The sequence below is a fragment of the Nuphar pumila genome, chromosome 7 (assembly GCF_984573655.1).
Source record: "Nuphar pumila chromosome 7, dmNupPumi1.hap1.1, whole genome shotgun sequence".
NCBI lineage: Eukaryota > Viridiplantae > Streptophyta > Magnoliopsida > Nymphaeales > Nymphaeaceae > Nuphar > Nuphar pumila.
Window position 1 is genome coordinate 12869199 of NC_143255.1, and position 23200 is coordinate 12892398.

Below are 23200 nucleotides of genomic sequence, written 5' to 3' on the forward strand. Positions count from 1 at the left end.
TAAGAAGTGAATCAATAAGTATATGTGCATTAACTTAGTTATGTCATATATCATTTAAAAACAAAACTTAAATAAAAAAAGTTAATGTCACTCATGCATAAAAGAGTTATTGTTATGTATTGGTAAGTGTATGCATTAACTATATGTTCATGCATAAATTTAATAATTATTTATAGAATTATGTGCTATGCATTTGTGATTATGCATAGAATTAGTATATGCTTGAATCTCTTTGTACTGTGTAATTATGACTTAAGACATGTTCAACTGAATCATTTGTTTAACTAAATGTTTATAAGTGAATGGAGCATGTATCATGCATATTGGTTCAAGTTTACTTGTGTTGGTTTAATACTTTCAACTTAAACTCGATAACTTTGACCTCAAAATTTTATGCAGGTACTGATTGAGAATGTTTTGCGATGGCGAGATATTGCTGCAAGTCTATAGCCAATTTTTTTTCTTTCTATATGATTTTGTTAATTTAGACATCATGTAGACTCTAATGTTATTTTAAATTTATGGGACTGAATTAAGTTATTTATGTGATTAATAAATTCAATTTAATTCAGTATGCAGTTTGATAAATTTGTAACTCGCCAATCTTGTAGTATGAAGCAGAAAGCGAGATACGGTTATGAAGCAATTATGTAAGTGCATAAAAAATGAAAAAAAAACACATAGAAAGCAATATGAAGTGTGGGTGAAAGCAAATAAGAAATGACACAAACACAAATATAAAATGAAATAAAACCAACATGAAAGCTTGTTATAAAAAATATGCAATTTTCTAATATGATAAACATATGAAGTGAAGTGAAAGTGAGTGAGAAGCAATAAGAAGCAAGAGAAAAATGTTAATGAAGCGAAAGAGATTCAATTTAGAAAATGAAAATGAAGTGGGCTTTCTACTAAAGGAAATCAAGTTTTCCATATTTCGGAAGCAAGTTTTCCAAAGCATCACATCTTTTTTGGGAAATGAGGAGTTTCTCGCTTTGGAACCGAGCTTCTTCATATAAAAGGAAGCTTCCGATAACTATGGCTGCTTCATTATAGGCTGAGAGTTGTAAGAGGGGGGTGGTACTTACCCATACTTAACCAGTGGAAGTTGGTAGAAAGAGGAAGTAGAAATGGGGAACTAGGATATTTGGGAATTCAAGTTGCTTACGATTCTCTTGGAATACAATTGTTCAATTATACATTGTACGGATATGGTCCCCCAACATTTTCTTCACGTGGATTAGGACCCACAACTCGTCATGATTCATAGTATACATTGTTTTGACCAGAGACCTCTGGCATATTGTCTAACTTTCTTTGTCATCTTTGTTGGGATTATTTTTTGCCACTAGTAAGACTTCTGACTTTTTAACGCCTACTTGTCTTTGTAAATCCTATCCATGGGGAGAAATACTTGGATTTGGTAACATAGAGGAGAAAACACCACCAGAGTGAAGGATTCTCACTCTTGTTCTGTGGTGGTGCTGAGCATATATATATATATATATATTTCTACTATACTTTTTTTAAAGACATTTAATTAAGGGGGTAATGTTTAGGGATGGCAATGGACCGGAGGAAAACCCTTGCCTCATTCGGATTTGGGATGGAGGACATAAAACGAGGATGGAAGCAGGAATGAAGGTTAAACTCAAAACCAGTGTGGGGATGGAGGCTGGGATGGACGTACGCTTTTCCCCGCCCCACCCCGTCCCTGATCCCCGTTAGTAAAATAACTTAAATGCCTATAAGGATGGCAGTGGACTGGGGAGAAACAAGGTCCCGCCCTGCCTCATCCCATTTGGACTAGGGATGGGGGACATGAAACAGAGATGAAGGTTAAAAACAAAGCCCCTGCAGGGAAGAAGGCGAGGATGGAGGGCCGAATTTTGAGACGGAGTGAGGGTGGAGACCTTGTCCCCCACCTCCGCCACGGTTCACTGCCATCCGTAGTAATGTTTGCTACCCTCGTAAGTAAGGAACATTCCAGCCTTTTTGTTGCACAACTGACTTTTTAGATATGATCTATATGTGTGGTTTAGTAGAAACTGGCCCTACAATCATGTTTTTCCCATACATATATGTTAGATTTTTTAAGGGTTGAAAAATCAATAGCCTACGGTATACTGAATTTTCAATACATAAAAATTTATATTTTTACATCCAAAACATATGATCCAATGGTCGTTTCCAACTATTTTTAACATGTTGAACACATCCATGAGGTCAGATTTGGTCAACACGACCTGCTCCTGTGAGTCTGAGCTAAGGGGTTTGGAACCCTAGAGTGAAGCCAATATTGTACCTACTTAAAGGATCACCTTTTATTGAATCAACCAGCCTCCTCTTCTCAGTTGTCAAATGCAACTAGCTGACCCCAAATCTCCGCTTCCATCAAGAGTACTGGATCCCAAATATAAACTAATACTATGAACCCGATCCAGTATTCTATTGGCACCACCAAGCATAGCCCAATTGCCAGCATCAGAGCCAGCTGAGTGCCATCTCTCCTTCCACCAAGAAATGCAACCCCAGCATAAACTGATGCTAATACCAACCTGAACCAGTATCGTCTTGGCACCACCAAGAAGAATCCAATTGCCAGCATTAGAACCATCGACGCCTTCGTCCCCTTTGCCGCGAAGGCCTCCATCTGCGCCAACTTATCGGTCCTTGGGTCTATGTTGGTGAGGAGCAGAAGAATGAAGCCCAATGTGAGAGTTATGAACGTCATGGCCAACAAGAAGACGAAGAGAAGACGATCCCTTGTGTCAGTCATTCCATGAATAGCTTCCCTGTCATTCAGAAAGACCATGTAGACTGCACCCAGTGACACCATTATCCCTGCCATGCCTACTGTTGAGGCCTGCCTCCTTGCCCTCTCTTCCTCTTCGCCACCAATATGATCCTGCAAAGAGATATTGATCTTTAGTAATTGCACTTTGAGAGAGAGAGAGAGAGAGAGAGAGAGAGAGACGAAAGTAATTCAACATTATCACTCATGAAGATCAACAAACTGTTGAACCCATGAACTGAACAAGAGCAAAAGCCAAGAGAAAAGAACATCAGACAGATAAAACGGGCTCACGCCGAAGCCGCTTGCCCAGATTGCGGCAAAGGAAATGTAGCGTCAGCAGAGGGAGCGGAAGATCACTAAGATGCAAACGCAAGATCGCATTAACATCTACCAAGATTTTATGCACCAGGTTATGAGTATTAACTTAAATATGACGAAAATGAGCATCGTTTCGTGCCATCTAAACAAACCACCAAGAAGTAAGCAACCACGTCCGCCAGATGAGCCTCCACCTCTTGCTGCGCCTAATACAAACTGGCCCCAAGATCAGATCTAGCGCAAAAGACTCCTCCTTAACAAAAGAGAGAGAGAGAGAGTGTACCATTATTGGTGCCGGGAGGGGACGTTCTTGGTGTCCTTTTGGAGGGGTGCCCTTTTAAAACACTGGGTGGAGGCCACACGGTAGGTCGTTTCTACTTCCAGTCCGTGTCGTCTCCAAGTGGAGTACTTGACGCTACAGGACACCCCCCTTCGGTTGGGAAGCAGATCAGGTCATGCTGAAAATGAGCGTTTTTGCTCATGCTGACATCGTGGCCATCCGATTTGCATTTTAAAAAGCTCACAAGTCAATAAAACCACGTGGCATTCATCCAAAATGCAAACAGACGGCCAAGATGCCCGCATGAGCAAAAATGATCATTTTCTGCATCACCTGATCTGCTTCCCTTCGGTTGAATGCAAAGGCACTGTATCGGGTCATATAGAAATCGCGGGTTTTGTTACGTGACCCTCACGCTGGAATCTTTCAACAAAAGTTGAACCCCCAAGTGCGTAATTTTGACTAGACTTGCTCTTATTGAACGGAAAGAGGTGGGTCCGATTTGAGACCAATAGGGTCGTGTGATTGGCAGTTGAAGCCATTAATCAGCAGGTTTTTCCCTCTATTATACGCTCTAAAAAGAAAAAAATAATAAAAAACACCAACTTTTGATCTATTTACAGAATTTGACTCGACCTTTTACAAATTACAAATAACTGCTTGATATTCTTAAACAACTGCTTATTGGTTTAGACATAATTAAGGGTGTAACTGAGTCAGGTATGCCCAACCCAACCCGACATCCCGAACAGATTATACTTGACCGACTCAATTTTAGTGGACTCATGGTTTCGGCTTGAATTCAAAATATAAACCTGTAATGAAAACGAGTCAGGTCTTAGGTAATGTAGATCAAGACGCAAGCCGGTTTGACCTAACCCACCTTTTATACTTGACCCAAATGGTTCCTCATAATGTAAAACTGAACTGATCCAAACCCAACGCGATTATGTACCCGAACCCGTTTTATTTTTTATTCTTGAACCGACCTGAAACTGAACTTGATTTATAACCAAACTGATGAGAGCCTGAACCGATTATGTACCCAAACCCGTTTGATACATTAACGGAACCAATATCTTTTGAATATGTTATATAGTTGATGCTTTTTTATTTCAACTTGAAATTATTGGTTGGTATCAATCATAGTTACGGGAAGTGCTATGGAGGGAACCACACTTTCAGGAGCGAGAAGAGCCATGCTTCCCCTTGCTTTCAATTTATGGGAAGTGGGCATCCCACTCGCTTCTCCAATCACTTTTCTTTAGTTTCTCATACGATTTTTACTTATTTTTTGTGTTTTTCATGTTAATATTTATTTTTTTTCATTTTTTCTCGCTTCTCACTCATTTCCTTCATGTTTCTTTTTTCACTTTTCACACCTCTACAATCGTTTCTAAAATAAAACATGCTTCCCACTTTACATTGCTTTTTAACAATCACTTCCTCACTTTCGTTTCACGCATCATATCCATTCCGCTTTTTGATATTGATATATATCTTGGCATTATTTGAAATAGTTAATATACTTGTCCCGGGCCGATCTTTTAGAATGGGCATGTGCAATGCGGAGCTCTACTGAGTCGAAAATGCATCGAGCGTAAGAATGCGCGATATGCATTGGCTTGATCGGTGATATGCGGGGATAGCATGGCATGAGATAGGCATCGGTATCGTCGTTAGTGCATCGTTGTGTAGCGGCACAGACGTGAAGCATTGTTTGGTTAAGCAGTGCTAGCAGATCAAAGGATGTTGCATTTGGCGATTTGGTTAAGGACCTCTCGGCTTGCAAGAGTTTTCTACACATAGCGGTTGGATGCATGGGGGTGCGTGTGGGTTAGGGCTAATTTCCCCAATAATCACCTTAGGTGGTTCCAACCGAGTATGGTGACTTGGGCCTAGGCGAGTGAATGCCTAGGCACCGACGAATGAGTCTGGGTGGTGCTCTTCGCTATGGTGTTCAATCATCAACAAGTCTTCAGATTGGGGGCTGCAAGGTCTTATTCCTTCAGTGATGAAGTTTTGCTATGTCGTACGTAGGAGTCGTAATACGCTCCATAGCACGCAAGACTAAGGCAAAGTGTGTGACTCTTTTGGAAGTGATAGCTGGTACGAGACGGCTATACACTAAGCGGCATGGACTACAAGAAATGCACTTGATTAGCTTTCGCTAGATAGTTGCACATGGGGTGGTGCGTAGGGCCAATGAAAATGATTCAGCACATAGAAAGGTGTTGGTACGCGACCATTGGGCTCGCTAGCTTGAACAACTTGGTGCATCGCAGGTTTGTGAAGTATTTTATGCTCGTGACAGAGTGATAAGTAGGCTTGCAGTGGTAAGGAAGGATCGTCAAGCCGCACTGGCTTATTGAAGAAAAGTAAGCCTGTGATAAATTAGTATTAGAGCAGAAAGATTCACAGAGACCTTGTTCTTCATTATGTGCAACACTGAAGAGAACAATGATGGTTTATCTTAGTTACATAATTTTGCGCAGCTGAAGTGTGGTTGATCGAGCACAGAAGTAGGATGTTGGCAAGATGGTATGGGACATCTTGTCGATGATAAGCAAAAGTGTAAGGTTGTTCAGTTGGCTAAGAGAATATAGATAAGCCAAAAATTTCTACCAGTTGTGCGCTAGGCTCACAGGTGAAGCATGATATTTGTTTTGTGCATGCAGAGAATGCACATTGGATTCAGCTGGATGGGTTTGCACCTTTGGGTATGGGAGACTCGATTAAACTTCTAAATACTCTTGCAAGATTGTAGATTAGCGAAGTGCCCACATTAAGCAGAAGGCTCATTGTTTTTGGTCCCTTGAGTTGGCAGATCTTCAATGAATTACGCATGTAGAAAAAGTTATTATTCATGGCTCATTGGTTTCTGTGAGAACGTTTTGTTGACTCTGAGAGAGAGAGAGTTTAGCGTGCTGACTTCGAGAGTGTAGTGCAGTATTGAGGCAAAGTGCCCTTGTGAGGATGAGTGCACAGGAAGACACTTTGAAGGACCGTATTAGGGTGATATGCAAGCTGGTGTTTCCCCACTTGAAGACTAGTTTGGACCATTGAAAAATCACAAGTTGGTGCTTAAGGGAGTTGATATCCCTGCGGCACGCATTGGTGGTCGTCTTTCTTTGTGAGGACTACGAAGGGCTTGAAATTGCCCTTACTGGGGTTGAAAGGCACCCCAGACATGAGCATCAAGACGACAAATTTGTCATGCGGGTAAGGATGACCCGCTTGTGTTTGAGACTGCACTGGGGTCTCACGAGCAGAGAATGCTCGATGTTGATAAAGCAGAAGACCGTTGTCTAAGTGATCGAAGATGCATTAAAGGTATGGGACTTGGCGTGTTAAAGGTTGCGGTGATGGTGGACGTAAATGATCATGCATACATTTTGCACTTTTATTCATCTTTTTTTATGCATGATCCATGTTAAAATCGTTTTAAAAACCCATTTTTATCGTTAGTTTAAAAAAATGCATCGAAATTGAATTTATTGAAAAATCATGTATTTTGAAGCTTTCCCTGCATTTGCTTTAGTGCTTTTATTAGTTTAGGATTTTTCTTAATGATATTTTAATTAGATTAGGTTGTAATTAGTTAAGCTTTAATTAGTTTATGAATTTGATTTAGTAAAACACATTGTTTTGAAAAAAAGACCTTTTTTGAAAATTGCTAAATTCTTGGGACTTGTTTTAAAAATTTTATTTTAACATAATATTATATTATAAATAGTATAGCTCAGCAAAGAGGAGACATTTTTCTCTTTTGGGAGTTGATGCCTTCTATTCTTGCCCCTTCTCTCTCTCTCTTTTCTCTCCACCGGTTTGCCATCTTCTTCTTCTTCTTGCCTCTTTTTTCGCTGGTGTCTTCTCTTTCATCGAGAGGTGTCGCATAGAAGGAAAAGCCATATCTCTTCCCAACCAGTCCGTCGGAAGCACTTGTGAGTGTTCTTCTTCTTCTTCTTCTCTTTTCTCTTTACGTGTTAATCTTTTGTTTTTGCTAATATATATATATATATCCTAAGTTCTGCATTTTTGTTTTAGGGTTAACATATGGGTCATAGTTAGATAGAGTTTGATTCTGGTTCTTTGAATCTATGCAATAGCATTAGTTTTATTTCTAAAGTTAACTTGTTTCTTTTGATCTTGTTTTTTTTTTTACAGTGTTTATTAGTGTTCAATTAGTTTTTTTCTTGTGTTTGTTTCCTGATACAGCGTCTTCAGTTGATTTGTTCATCAACGTTTTCTTGTATTAGCATTTTTAGAATTACTTTGTATCATTTTTTTGGTAGTAGCGTCTGTTTCTAATTCCAACAATTTCTAGTTCATTGCCTAGATTAATTTGAGTATAACATTGTTTTTGGTTCAACCAATTTGACGTCTGTTCGATTATCGCACTCATACTTATTGAATATAGTTGACGTTGTTGAGCAAAATATAAAATCTGTACTCGGTTCTTAATCCATTTAATCTGTTGTGATTTATTCTTTATGCATGATGAGGATACTGAGTTTCTTTTCACGTCAACTTGCACTTTAGAGTTAACTTAATATTCAATGTTGATAGTCGAGCTACGATAAGTGAGCATATCCATATTTTGTTTCTTTGTTTCTGTTTTTTATCAAGTAGATTAGGTTAGGCAGTTTAATGTTTCAACGTCTGGTAGTTAGCTTAGTGGAAATGTCGTACAACTTGCGTTCTTCTTGGCCCATTGTTTTTTAGAGTTATCAATTTTTACATTTAGTTTAATAAATAGCTTTGATTGACTCGAGTAACCTTAGATTAATTGATTTAGGTTTTAATGTTTGGTTGGTTATTAATTAGGTAATCTGTGTTAATGTATTTTATTTGGTAGATGTCAGATTAGTGAGTTGTAGTTATTTAATTGGCCAGCCTGGCTTAGGTCTTTAGTGTAATTTAGATCAGTCATATGAGTCTTTGAATCAATTTAAACATTTGGTTTTAGATTAAATAGCTTGTTCAAATTAGCTAGCCATATTTCACCTTGCAATTCTTTTATCCATTATCATTTGGCCAATTTGACATTAGGTGAGTAGAATTGTAAAATCAAGCGTTTTATTTTCTTTGGTAATTTAGTTAATTTAAGATTCACGCTTTTAGTCTTTTAGGATTGGTTTCTTGTGGTTAATTAGTTGTTACATGTTATCTCATTTTTTTTTGGTTCAAGTGTTAAGTAGTTAGTATACATTCACGTCTTCTTGTTCAAGCATTAGTTAGCTTATTTTAATTATTTCAAGTAATTCATTAGATACAAACTTTAGTTAGTTATTTCATAGTTTGATCCATTAGTTAATGTGATTGAATTTGTTTCAATTATTTAGTTTGTTCCTCTATTTTGTCTTTTAGTGTTTAAGTTAGTTTGTCATTAGTTCTTGGCTTTTAGTTAGATTATTAGTTAGTTTGTTGCAACTTTGGTTCTTGAATTCTTGTTAGTTAGGTAGTTTTGCTATTTTATCAATTAGTGTAGGTTGTTACAAGTTGATTTCTTGAAATAGTTAGTTCATGTTTTGTTTTGTTTTGTTTTAGTTAATTTAAATCTGGTTTTTGCTGAATTTTTTTAGTCATTAATTAGTAAATTTTTGTTAGATTTCCTCGTACTGCTTTGTTTTGTATTTTTGTGTTTTGCAGGGAAGCATTGGAACGTGCGATAGAGCCCTTTTCGTGCCCTCACACTACCCTCTGAGGTCCCCTCAAGCCCTCAGAAGTACCCTTAGGGAGCCATCAGAAAAGCAAAAGTTCAAGAAAACATACATTACCTCAAGAAACGGCTACTAAGGACTCAGAGCATTGAAGACCTTTTCTTTTATTTTTAGCATAGGCTTTATTTTATTCAATTCAATTCATTTGGGGTCTATAATAAGTTATTTTATCATTTATTTAAGCCCTTTGCGTAGGGCAGTACTCTTTTAGTATTCTTTTATTTAATTAACTCTTTTTATTTTAACAATAAAGCGTAGTTAGATTGTGTATTGAATACAAAGTATTTCTCATTCCCTGAGATCGACCCAGACTCCACCACTCGTGTGAGCTGATTTTTATAATTTTGGTGGTCAAAAAGTGAAAAGGCCATTTTGCCTTCAGTATAATTGATTAGTAAATAAGGCTAAACTTGGTAACCCGAGGTCGGATTCAAGTGATTTTTTGATCATTGGATTCTTTTTTTTAGTATGATCCATTAGCATAGGATGTGATGATAAACTTTAAAAGAATGGAGTTGGAGTTTGGCATTAAAGCCTAATAATATTTTTGTAATTTGCATAAAGACGAAACTTGAAATAATAATACGGGATATTCATTGATTTCAGATCAAAACTTGCGAGAAGGCTGAGGTATTTCCTTAGAGTGGGAATTTAAGTGTTTCAGGTAAGTGAATATTTGTAAATTCCTCTTTATTTGAATAAAATACATGTTATGTGATTCCATGTGGTTTAATTATGCTAGCTTTATTTATCTTGAATTGAATAATGTTTTGCATGCTTAAGGATACATAAATTATGATGTTCAGTATGATGCTTAAATATGATGATATATATTACATGTTGCTTGATTTATTGCATGATTTAATTATGAATATATCTTATATGGAGGAAATAATGACATTACTTCATATAAAAGTTTGATGTATGATTTTGAGAATTGAGTGTAGAGTTTTAGAGTCTTGGAATAAGAACTATCCTGAGAATGTCATGCTTATGCCTTGGGATGGGCATTGTAAGTGTCATGATTTAATAAGTCTGTAGTGAGTTGCTATCTTTAAAGTTCTGACATATGAACACATGTTAAAAAGTAGTTAGTGAACATATATTGATGATTGTATAATGCATTAACTTTAAGATACGAAGGTTGAAAGAATAATATGTATACGATAACCACACATAGCATAATAAGGAACTCTACTAGAAGACATGGTCTAGGGCATTTTGAGTTTTATACTTTGTATATACCTTGAGAATATCTTAGACGTTCCTACATGATCTTCAGGGGTTAAAACATTGTCCACTAGACACATGTATGATGTAACATGAACCACAAAACCTTAGAAGCAAGTATAGCTCCTTAAGACACCTTGGGGGAAGGCATAGCTCATTGAGTACCTTGGGGGCAGGTATAGCAACATTAGCTCTTCGACTACCTACTGATTAAGCTTTTTGAAGCTTTCGACTTGCAACTAACGAGCAATTGCAGCACTTGTATCCATAGTCTGCACCAGTTTGAACTATTTTGTCATGAGTGGTTCATATGTTTGGCCAACATCGTAGACTCTGAACTATCTACATGGGTTGGTACGCTCAAAGAGGCTATATCGATAATAGCTGATTAGAGCAAAATATGAGTTTGAGTATGATGATAAATATACGGTAAGACGAAGTAAAATTCATAAACAACATGCATGCATAATTAACAAACTAAACTAAAACTAAGAGTTTAGAGTTTACTACAGTTGTAACGGTCATGTCTATTTGTAAATAAAAATTGACTGGGTTATAGACTCACTCTCTCTCTTTGTTGCAACTATAGGTTCAGGAATTGCTATCATCCGCATGAATTAATCGAGGACTTTGACTCTGTCATCATATTTCATCACGTTGGAAGTATGACTTATTTTTACTCTCTGCTTATTTTGCTTATGATAGTTGTATTTGAATAATTATGGTTATTATAAATGATTGTTAGGACCTTTAGCTGTTGAATAAAAATAAATAAATTTTTGGCAGTAGTAATTTTTCTATGAGAACTAATGTTCACGAACTCGGGCTCCGGAGGCCCCGATTTGGGCAGTTACAAGTAAACTCATATTTGACCCGTTTCCATACCGTCCCATGTGAAGCATCGTGGAAGTGCTCCTGCTGTGCCTGTGCTATGAGGAGTAATAACGATAAGAACTGGTTGCATCTTTTCTCCTTTTGATCTCTTCTGTTATGTCTAGTTAGTTGTTCTTTGTTTGTTGGTGCCGATGAATCTGATTAGGCATCACCCCATCTTCAGAAATATGCAGAAACCCACCATTGTTTCTGCATTTTCGAGACTCTTGCCGCTGCAATTTTTGACCTCCACCACCATCCACGAAAACCACCTATCTTCATCATCATCACTGTCTCCCCGTGACTACCCATCATAAGAAAAATGGTCGATTACCTCATAAACTCGTGTGGGTTGCTTTTGGACAGGGCTGCAACCATACCATATGCAGGCGGCTTGGAAGCAGGGGAAGCGTTCAAAAGGCAAGGGCAATAATCGATTTCTTGAGGAAGAGCGGTTTCACGGATACCCACATCAGGAGGCACCGACGTTGCTCACGTCGTCGCTTCCAACCCTCGCATTCTCAATACGAGCTTTAAGAAGAAGATAGTATCAGTGATTGGTATCCTCAAGACGAACTTCCCGATAAGAGCCGTTTATTTTAAATCATTCAAACACGAGTGATGTGGGAAAAAAAGGGTCGGGCCCATCCAAGTGATGGGCATCTCTCTCATTCATACATGTTTGGATGCCGTTCATCTTGAGATCAATGGCATCCAAAGGAGCTCTAACGGTATTATAATTAGAGCTCACTCTGACCACATCCCATCTCAAAATTCTTTGATCTACAACAGCGATGTGTACCTAATCTGTGGGATTGGGCGGGTGCGCACGGCCACTTAAATTCTACAAAATTTTTCATTTCTTTATAGATGTGTTCTAAAGGGTTGATTTAGTGGGAATGGACATTTCAATAATTCGTTTCACATGTAAGTAGTCTTGAAAATATTACCCATGTGTTGGAATCAAGCGCTTCAAGTACTGGTCCCTATAAAATCAAGTACATAGATCGCATCTGTACTGTTAGAATTTAAAAATAAAATAAAAAAGCCAGAAAAGCTAGACCCATTACCCTATACATACTTATCCATACTTAACTAGTGGAAGTTGGTAGAATGAGGAAATGGAAATGTAGAGCTAAGATTTGGGAATTCAAATGCCTTACGGTTCTCTTGGAATGCAAGTTCAATAACACACTGTACGGATAGGGTCCCCCACATTTTCTTCGTGTGGATTATGACCCACAAGTCCTTTTCAGCTCCTTTTTTTGACTGGAGATCTGTTGCTCATTGTCTAACTTTCTTTGTGATTTTTGTTACGGTTATTTTTTGCCATTAGTGAGATTTTTTTTTGGCTTCTTAATGAGTACTTGTGTTTGTAAATCCTATCCTTGATGAAAATAAGGAAAAGAAGGATGATAGCAATTTTAGAAGAGAAAACATAACAAGATGACAGAAAAAGCAATATCACGTAAAGTTCACGAACTGTTGGGAATTCATGAACTAGGAATCACAACTTCAAACGTTGGAGATCATGAACACGGTCACATTTCAAAATGACCCATGCAAAACTTTCTAGTCATCGATTTGGTCATATATACATCATGTCACGCCTAACCCCTCATGATGGACTTACATGAAACACCTACGTAATAATGATATGTTCGTATAGAAAAAGAACATAGGATAAAAGAGAGAGGATCAGGTGCAATGTGGTTGTACACTTCTAGTGTGCCGCTGCACCTGATCACCACCCATCTTTGAGATATAGCCTGGGGGTTGTGGGAATTTGGATAAGGTGCAATCACATTGCACAAAATGCATGTATCCTGCCTGTGGTTCCCAACAGCTGATGGGTGGCAGTAAGGCACTTCTCATGCAATGTGATTGCACCTGATCCAGCCTCCCTGTGTGAGGCCCAACAACATAGGGTAGGTGATCAGGTGCAGCAGTACATTTAAAGTGTGCAATTACATTGCCCCTTATCTCAATTTTAATAAAAGCATGAAGGCAAAATGCTACATGAAAAGTAAATTACTGATGCAAATTGGTTGCTCGATTCACAACAAAATCTATGATCTACGAACTATACTTCTACACTATGTTATGAGAAACTAAAAATCTAATAAAAATTATGCAGAAATTAAAGAAAATACTCAAACTCATTCATTCGACTCTTTGAATACAAAACCCTCATAATAGCATATTTATACTAGAAAGGAAAATCCTAATCTCATATGGATCCAAAGCAGATCCCAACCTTAGCTATGATCCAAACACATAAAAATCCAAAAAAATAAAATAAAATGGATCTTCAAACGGATCTTGGATCCGAGTATATCCTGCACCAATTACAAAAAAGCTGCTCAGCTATTTTCATTTTCTATAACCATTGAAATTGCTCAGTCAACGACAATGACCGTCATGGCATCATTGTAGATATTTTATCAAAAGATAAAATGATGAATTATTTTATTTATAGATACTCACTTTCTAGAATCACTATTATTCCGTCAATGAAAATGACTATAATGGCATCTTTTATTGGTTTTTAACAAAGGGAAACTTTAATATGTAAACCGGTATGAACAGAGATTTTCATAGTTTTTTTTTGCAAATATATGCATTTGGTGTTGTCCATTTGCTTGAAATCTACTATTGGATTATCATAATCGGATCAAGAAAAGTGATTTTTTATGCTTGCATATTTTCGCAAATTCTAAGCAGTTGATTTTTAAGCCTGAAAAGATCCGGATGATTCAAGAGTCTCTCTCTATAAAACCATGCATCTAAATCACATGGGTGCTGTGAAATTAAAAAAAAAACTTATGAAAATCTCGATGCATATTTGACTGGTTAAAATGTTATAGACAACTAAAATATGTTATTTCACACATCAGCCAGGTACTTCAGACATATTCACATTAGTGAAGGGCCGAGAGTTACTGTAATAAGCAGAAAAACTTAGCATATGAATCTCAAACGAGTCAACCAGAACCAAAAAGCCTAAGAAACAATGGAAGCTCTCACTGAATCAATAAATCTCTTTTTGAGTTCTAAAATGCTACATGATGAGTGCAATTTTTCCTTCCAACAAGAGGTATAATCCGAAAATAAGCTGCTAATGAGAACCCTAACCAGTGTTGTCTTGCACCACCAAGCAGAGCCCAATTTCCAGCATTAGAGCCACGGACACAAAAGTTGTCATCGTCACGAACCGCACGACCTGGACCAATTGACTGGTCCTTGGCACTATGTTGGTGAGAAGCAGAAGAATGAATCCCAAATTAAGGGTTATGAACACCATGATCAACAAGGAGACTAAGATATTATGCTGGTCATCTGATGAAGAGCCTCCCTGCCATTGAGAAAGACCATCCACAGTACCCCCCCCCCCCCCCAGTGACACAATTATCCCGTCGATACCCACTCTTCTCGCCGGCCTTCCCTCTGTCACCTCTTCTTGTCCATTGTTATTCTGGTGCAGAGAAAGTGTTTAATACAGTCGATTGTGGGTACAATCTAGTTGAAATTTCATGATGCAACTAGTTTTGACTCATTCTAATGTGATAGATGTGATCAGCATAATCGATTTAATGAAAATTGTGAGATGTTCTTTTGAGTTGGGAAAATCAATATATTTACAAGAGTCTATTTTTGCATCACTTAGATGTATGTTACTCTCTCCCTCAGCTTGAGTTCTGGTTTGTTATGGCTAACTCTTTATAAAAAAGCCTTATAGATTCAAGGGGTTTGGCGTAGTGGGATGGAGCTTAGACTGTGAGACAAACAGTTTAGGTTCAAATCTCATGGGCGTCACCTCCTGACTAAGCTGAAGTTTGGTGACCGTTCTAGGGGTAAGCCCTCCAGGTTTTACGCTGACATGGATAGAGACCGTAATATGAATGAACATTTTTACTAAATTTCAAGTACGTACATTGCATTAAAGTGTGGCATGTAACAATGTATAAATGCATATGTCATCGTCGTTAACCAATGATACACTTAAATCAAACAATGATCTAAGTCCTGATTTTCCTAATCATATGGTGATCATGTTCCCATAGAATGTGAATTTTGTCACAACACATACATTTTTACATCTCTTGAGAGTTTATTGTGATTTTGGGGTTTGTGCTCAAAATTACGTTAAGTCCGATATGATATTGATGCGATTAGGGAATACAAACAATCACAATAAAAACCAACAAAGAAACAAATAACCAAAAAACTAGAAGATTTTATGCTGTTTAGCAAAATTGCTTATATTCACGAGAAGAGAACCGATAACTTTTTTTAATATAATCAATTACCGATATATGAGAAAATAAATAAAACCTTAAATGAGAACATCCACACTTGTCGTTCTAACACACCAAGAAAATAGATGCATGCAAATAAGGCATTCATCTGTTACTAAGAAAAAACTGACATTTCTCTTTCATACTCATCTCAAAAGCCTCAAACACCAGAGAACCACCTAAGATAACAAAACTACCCTCTTTCACTCCCTGTCATCAACCCCCAAAGACCAACCAAAAGCTAAAACGAGAGAGCTTACCTCACCTATTTATTTATTTTTCTATTTCAATCACATAATGAAACCTCATACGTTTACTTTTTGGCTCACAACCCTATTTTATATGGGTTACCATAAAAGATAAAGAAGAGTCCAAAGAAGACTCGTAGGTGGCACAAGTGAGTCCCATGTGCCCATGTTTAAAGCCACACACAACAGGCCCTGCCCACGTTTATCATTTGGCTACATAGAATTTGATAGATGAGGGCCCAGGCCAAGATCTTGATCCTGTTCAAGTACCTCCAAACAAGTTCTGCGTCTTCATCTGGCTGAACCTAGATCAACCTAGTCCATCTTAGTTCTGAAAGGCAAAGATTTAATTTACCTAATCAGGTCTTGTTGTTTTCCAACATATTAGGGCCAGGTGCAAGCCAAAAAGGGACCGTCATAGCCATAAATCTTGTTATCGGGATTTTCTCAAAAATAAAAACATCATGATAAATGTAAAAATTTTATTTTTGGAAAAATATCCAAAAAATATTAGTATATTTAAATGTTAAAATATATGAAAAAATATATAAGATAAAAATATAATTATTGCATTAATAACTCGATCAAGCACAACATTTTTGAAATAGATGATATTTTAAAAATATCATGGCCTTTTATGACTGTATTGGTTTGTGAAAATCATGATAAAATCCAGTGATTTTTAAGAAAATGATGATATTTGTGACTATAGGGACCATGCCCAAACCCTACTTTGGGCATGAGGTGTTTTTCTTTGATGACCACAGTTTGGCTCGTAATTGCATTGGTACTCATTATATCCTAGTATATCGTGTATTGGGTGTACCAGATGCCAGAATGAAACGCACCTCGGAAACCATAAACTGAAGTATCAAATGTTTAAAAAACTCGTGTCAATTACTTGAGAAACAAGTACCATCTTACCTAAAAACACACTTTTATTAGATTATAAATGAGTATCATGTTCATTTCTATTAGCATTTTTGCAAGCAAACACCAATTTCATTTCATAAAGGCATTGTTTCTATTCAAAGTAATAAATATTATAATTGTGAAAAAATATTATACAATAATGTTTTATTTAAGTATTATGTTTAACTATTTTAATTTATAGGTATCCTTATAAACAAGGGCCAATCTAGGGGCCGAGGAGGAGCCCGAGCCCCTCCTAAAGTTTTGAAAAAATGTATTATTTTATTATAAGAATTTATATTTCCCCCTTTATATTTTATTTTATTATAATTGTTTTTCCCCCCTTTAAGCAAAATCCTAGATATATTTTATTTTATATTTTATTTTATTATAAAAAATTTTGCCCCCTTTAAAAAAGTTTTGAAAATTATATTATTTTATTATAAAAAATTATATTGCCCCCCTTTATATTTTAGTTTTATATTTTATTTTATTATAATTTTTCCCTTTAAGAAAAATCCTGAATATATTTTAATTTTATATTTTATTTTATTATAAAAAAATTTGCCCCTCTTTAAGTAAAATCCTGGATCTGCCACTGCTTATAAAAATATATACTTGGTATCAACTTTTCAAAAACTCGCACCAAATCTTTTAGAAACCGTATCATTGCATATTAAAAACTCATATCAATATCTTTAAACACATGTTTTAAATAAAAAAGTACCAACTTGTATCAGTATCATGTAACAGTACCAGTACCTGCATCAGTTAGAGTTCTCAACTATCGAGTCAGGGTTGACCTAGACCTGTCATATAACTAATAATTTGGTTCGGGTTTTGTCGAGTCATTTGAAAATGATTTTTATTGTGATGGTTAAGACTCTACCTTCAAGTTTCCTTTTCATAATAATAGAAAAGAAACTAATTACTGTTATTGATGCACAAAGTGAGATGAAGTGCATGCGGACTTATCATAAATGCAATGACTTCTTGACAAAATCTATTCAAATGACAAAAAAATTTGTAGCAAAAAGGGCAATCTTATTTTGAAAATTTAAATTTTTCAAAAAATTTTATTTTTTGATTTTTTTAACTTTTTAAATGACTATTTACAAAAGATTATCAGAAAAAAATACTCATATTCTCAAAAGATGTGAAAATGATAAATGCATGACTTTGGACTATAAGAGTTTGAAAGCAAACCTGATTCAGATGATGCAATTTTACTTTCTGCGACTCTCTGGCCCAATGTAGAGAACATGGTGTGCTTTGGATCTACCATAGCAATATACTTCAGATGTTGTAATGATAGGTCCATGACATTTTCTTTTTAAGGTATAATGTGACCCCATATTTTGTCCTCTTTCTTTCCAACCTCGATCATTTAAAAGATTAGGATTTAAACTTTTGCTCCGTTATTGTCTTAGATGTGGCTCTATAAGATGGTAGATGATGTTGATCTTCTATATTATTGAATTTTTTTTTTATCTTTTAGCTCTCTTGACTTAGCATAAATTTGCCCTGTATAGTGCAATTACATGTGACTCCTTCACCGTTTTCAACATCAGAGGCATATGTTCAAACTGAATATATGAATACTTTGGTTATTCAATGGACATTGCTCATGGTCTAGGCTGAGATCACAAATCTAAGGAACAACATGAGCATGGGTATGATGAGGTTGCATCTTCCTTTGACAAATTTTGAGTTGTGCTAAAGAATCTCATCAGTAGAACTTTCTTCTTCCTCAAAAGAGACATGGAGAATTTTAGCTTTTGAATTCTCATAACATAATCTGAATAGTTCATTTGAGCATAATTGTATGCATTTGCTGAATTAGATGAGTTAAAGCCTTCTATTTCATCAGCTAATTCAAAATATTCATCTTCAATGGTATTCTTAGACACCTCTTCTTCCTCCAGAATGGGAGCATTAGGGGTTGACTCAAGTACAATTGAATCTTCTTTTTCGAAGTCTTAGTATGACCTTCTTTTGGAGCCTTCGCAAAATCTTCTTCTGATGCCTTGGCATGACTTTCTTCTCTTGAAGTCTTGGCAAGGCCTTTCTCTTTCTCCTTTAACGACAACATCAGTAGATGAATCAAGCATAATCACTTTTTTGAGACTTGCATTGGTGGGCCCAAGTGCAAGTCGACTATGGTGATTTATAAAACTGTGAGACTTCTTTTTTTATCAGCAAAGTCAATATGGCCTTTGAGAATTATGACAATAATTCTCAATACTAGTTCAACTTTCCTAATTATCTAGACTTCTTATTTTGAATACAACTTTGTTCCTCCTAAGCTTCTTCATTTTTCATAAATAGTTCACCTTTGTCAACGTGGCCCTGAATTATGTGATTAAGGAGAATGCACTTTTTAATATCATGGCCAAGAACCCGATGGTATTTGCAAAATTTTGTTGGGTTCCTTCTTTTTATCTGAGAAGGATTTAACACTTTGGGCAATCCAAAATCCTCAATTTAGAACAAAATAACCAGGACTTGAGATTGAGTCTATTGGATCTCAGTAAACTCTTTGTTGTTAGGTCATCTATAATTTTGGATTTGCCCCTAGTTTTGTCTAGGAGACTCAAACTTTTTCTTTGCTCTTTGAAAAATAATCACACTGACCTAGCTCTTGGGTGATTCTTCCTTTTCGAACTTATCTTTTTCAGACTCAGTATTAATTAGAATCTCATCATACATGCCTCTTTTAAGGTTTTCTTCTATCTAGGTAACAACATAAATTAGATTGATAAAAGTCTCATATCTTTGAGTAGTTAAGAGGCCCTTAAGCGGCTTGTTGAAGTTGTCTAATATCATGGTAAGTACATGAGACACACATATTGGGTTCTTCATGTAGTGGTATACAACTCTTCACCAATTGATAAAGTCTTGAGCATCTTTTGTCTAAGATCATAGAGCTGGCTAATTCTTGGCAATGCATAAATCTTGTATCGAAATCACTCTATGAACAAATTCATCAAGATATGGAACTTCGTGATCGGGTAGATATCCAAAATAGAAAACCAAGATAGAGACTCCTAAGCTTCTGGAGAACCAATAAATGAAGGACCAATCAATTTTCAAGTAATCAAAGCAACCATCCAAAAACAAGGTCGCGTGGGTCTCTAGGTTTGTTGTCTCATTGAACTTCATGAACTTTCAGAAAGTAGTCCCTAAAAGCTCGTTAACCTGACCCAAAATGAAATCCTAAAATTTATAGGGCCTCCTTTCACCCTTGGCATACCTCATTTGCATGTTCACATTACAAAGCTCCTCCTCAAGATTTATGAGTCTCTCTTCATGCTCGATGAGTTATGAAAGCGAAGTCTGAGTCATTATTAGCATAATTTTTGAAGAGTATATAGACTGCATTGGCTTAACTAAGATATTCTAACTTTTTTGTTTCTGTATCTTCTTGAAACTGCAAAACTTAGCTTTATTTTGTATGAACATCTGTTGAATTTTGCTCATCATCAGTCTCAAGGCAGCACTGGAACTTTCCAATTCTTCAAGTACAATACCTCATGAGTATACTGACCTTCATCCTCATCGGTCTCCAGATCAGTCCCTTCCTCGTCTAACTATTGAAAAGGATTTGTTTGGTGTGGATGAGTCATGACCAATCCCATATTAGAATTGTCCTTAAATAGACTTTGTAGTTCCCTAGTACCTCGAACCTTCTTATTGGGTTTTCTAGGTGGGTCATGAGCTATAGATTGAGATCGCAAGCTCAAGTTAGGGGTCTCAGAACCTTGCCCCTAGTTTGATTGTTTCTTAAAAGTTTCAGTGTGAGAATCCTTCCTGAGAACCATTGGTTTGGGTTTTATTAACATACAAGAGTCCACACAAATCACATAGATCAGATTTTGCAAAATAGGTTTTCCTAGATCTCCTCGTATGCTCCATGAAATTGTGAGGCCACTTCATATGGTTTTAATATATATATGGGATTGCACCATATCAGACCTTTTGTTATATAATCGATCTATAGCTCCTAGTACTTGCGAGCGAGTACTTGACCTCCTTGGACAACCACTGATATACCTAAGTTGATGGCTTCTAATACTGGTGTCCAAAGATCCAAAATATAAGACAAGATGAAGGGTTTTAAAAATTCAAACAAGAAAACTGAGGTTCTACAATCAAAGTTCTAAGAAAAGGATAAATCGAGAGAGAGAATCACAAACAATGCAAACAATGTCCCACATAGAATGAATGACTACCTTGTTGGAGGTTGTGAATTTTTCTAAGAATCCTACGTGACAAGATTTTTTTCAATAAGTGTTTCTAATTATATTTTCTAATCTAAAACAAGTAAGAAAACACCCAATTTAAACTAAGGTTTCTACCTATGAAAGCAAAAAATAAATATTCAAAAATATTTTTTAACCAAAAGTTTTTAAAAGCTAAAATTCTACTGTAATAAGGTGCATCTTTTAACGAGATTTGATTTATAGGAATGCAGGTCGCGGATCATAAACTATATCCAAAAGAAACCCTTACCTAAGGATTATTTCAGGTCCAAATGCAACACAAGAGAAACCAAATAATAATATTAGAATGATAAAAGACTCAGGGGTGGTGGAATTGTGAGATTCTGGTACTGAAAAAGCAAGATCTTATCCTAAGACCGAGTTACCAAAAAAATTCTATAGTCCAAGATCCATACGATATTTTGACACTAGTTTTGTACACGAAAAATAGAAAATTAAGAAAATTCTCCCAAAAGAACAATAAATGAAGACTCAAATACCATTCCAATGACACCTTATTCACTGAAAATGACAAATGGGTGTTGAGATACAACTCTGACAATGTGCCTAAAGCAAGAGCAAAACAGGCTTTGGGACACCTATTTTGAATGATCTAGGCTATTCTTTAGTCACAATCATTGAAAATAAAAAAAGTAGTAAAAAAATTGATGCACGGTTGGAGAGATATGGCTTTTAGAAGACAGACTATCCTGTGACTACTGATTGTAGAACAAAATTCTCCCTTAGTTTTGCAACCCATAAATGATGACTCTATAAGGGTTTTCAATTATGACTCAAAACAGAGAAGTTTTAGATCCAGATCTCAGCTTTCAAATGGTTATGAAAATGTAGATTTTTGAATATGAGTGTTGAGATATAATCCAAAGAACAAAACCTGACCGACAAAAAATATTCAAAAAACTAACTATTTCCTCGATTTCTATGCATTTTCAAAGGCATTAGAGATGGAATGAAAATCCATTGCTGAAGATGGGAAACATAGTGTTGGTTATCTATTTTTCAACGGCTCCTAGAATGTTGTAATATGACTTATGGATAGAGAGATATGATCCTGTCATGGGGTCAAGGTCAGACATGAAAATAAAACATAAGTCGATTTTAGATTAGAAAAGGATCCAATATATGAAAATATTAAAAAATATAGTGAAACTAACTTTGCAGTGCTAAGATCCTGAAGATTTTGATTCAATGACTAAAAGAGCGGTCTTATTGTGATTGTCATTCTATGAATCCTCAAATTTTAAAGTGTTTTATCCAGAAAATAGTTTTAGATAAAAGACTGAATCTAAATATAAGACGAGAGAGTTGTAAGGTCCACTCTTCAACTTGTGTGCCTTTCTTTCTACACTGAGCAAGGATCAACTGTACCAGAAGCTCAAAATCTTCAACGTTGGACTTTAGCTTGAGAGTAGTTGGACCTCATATGTTGATCTTATAAAAGAAACGAGTTTGATGGTGTGAGTCACCACCAAAGCTTGGGGAAAACATGAAAGCATGAAAATATGAACAAATATGCAAAAACTTTAAAAAAATTGACACTTATAGTAATAGAATAAATAAAATAAATACACAAAAGGGTCGAATCTCACCTTGGGTAGCACTTTGGCTAAGCAAGGGCTCCAAGAGGTTAGGAGACAAGGGATCTAGACCTAGACTAGGCTCGAGTTGACTCAGTTGGGCTAGTCACATGGGGCAGAGTTTGGGTGCTCGGTTTTATAAAGCTAGGTTGGACGGTAGGTGCAACAATTTTTTTTACTTATGTTCTAAATGTTGAACTAGGGAAATGGGGTCCCTATTTATTGATTTTTTGATGGATACAAACATTATTCTTATGTATTCGAGATCCAGATACCTAGATCTGTCCAGGAATGATATGGTGGGATTTGATTGGTTTATAATTGGATAGACTTTCTCTGGTTGGTTGGAGGTTTCCTGACTTGGGAGTTAAGAAAGAGATAAGTTGAAAGGTCATCTAGAATCTTAGGGATTAGGCTAGGTTCAATGAATCATCTCACGAATTGGAGGGATGAGGATGAAAGTTTCTGGAGACTTGTATCCCAATGGTACGTGTTTTTAGACCAAATAAACCGCTAACTACACATGGTGCTAATTGAAAAATAGATCTTCTAATGACAATTCATGTGTCGTTAGAGAAATGTTAACAACACATTTGGGTTTGGGCTAATTGTTAACTACAATTAAGAGCTGCTAACTATAATCTATGTGTCATTAGGAAAA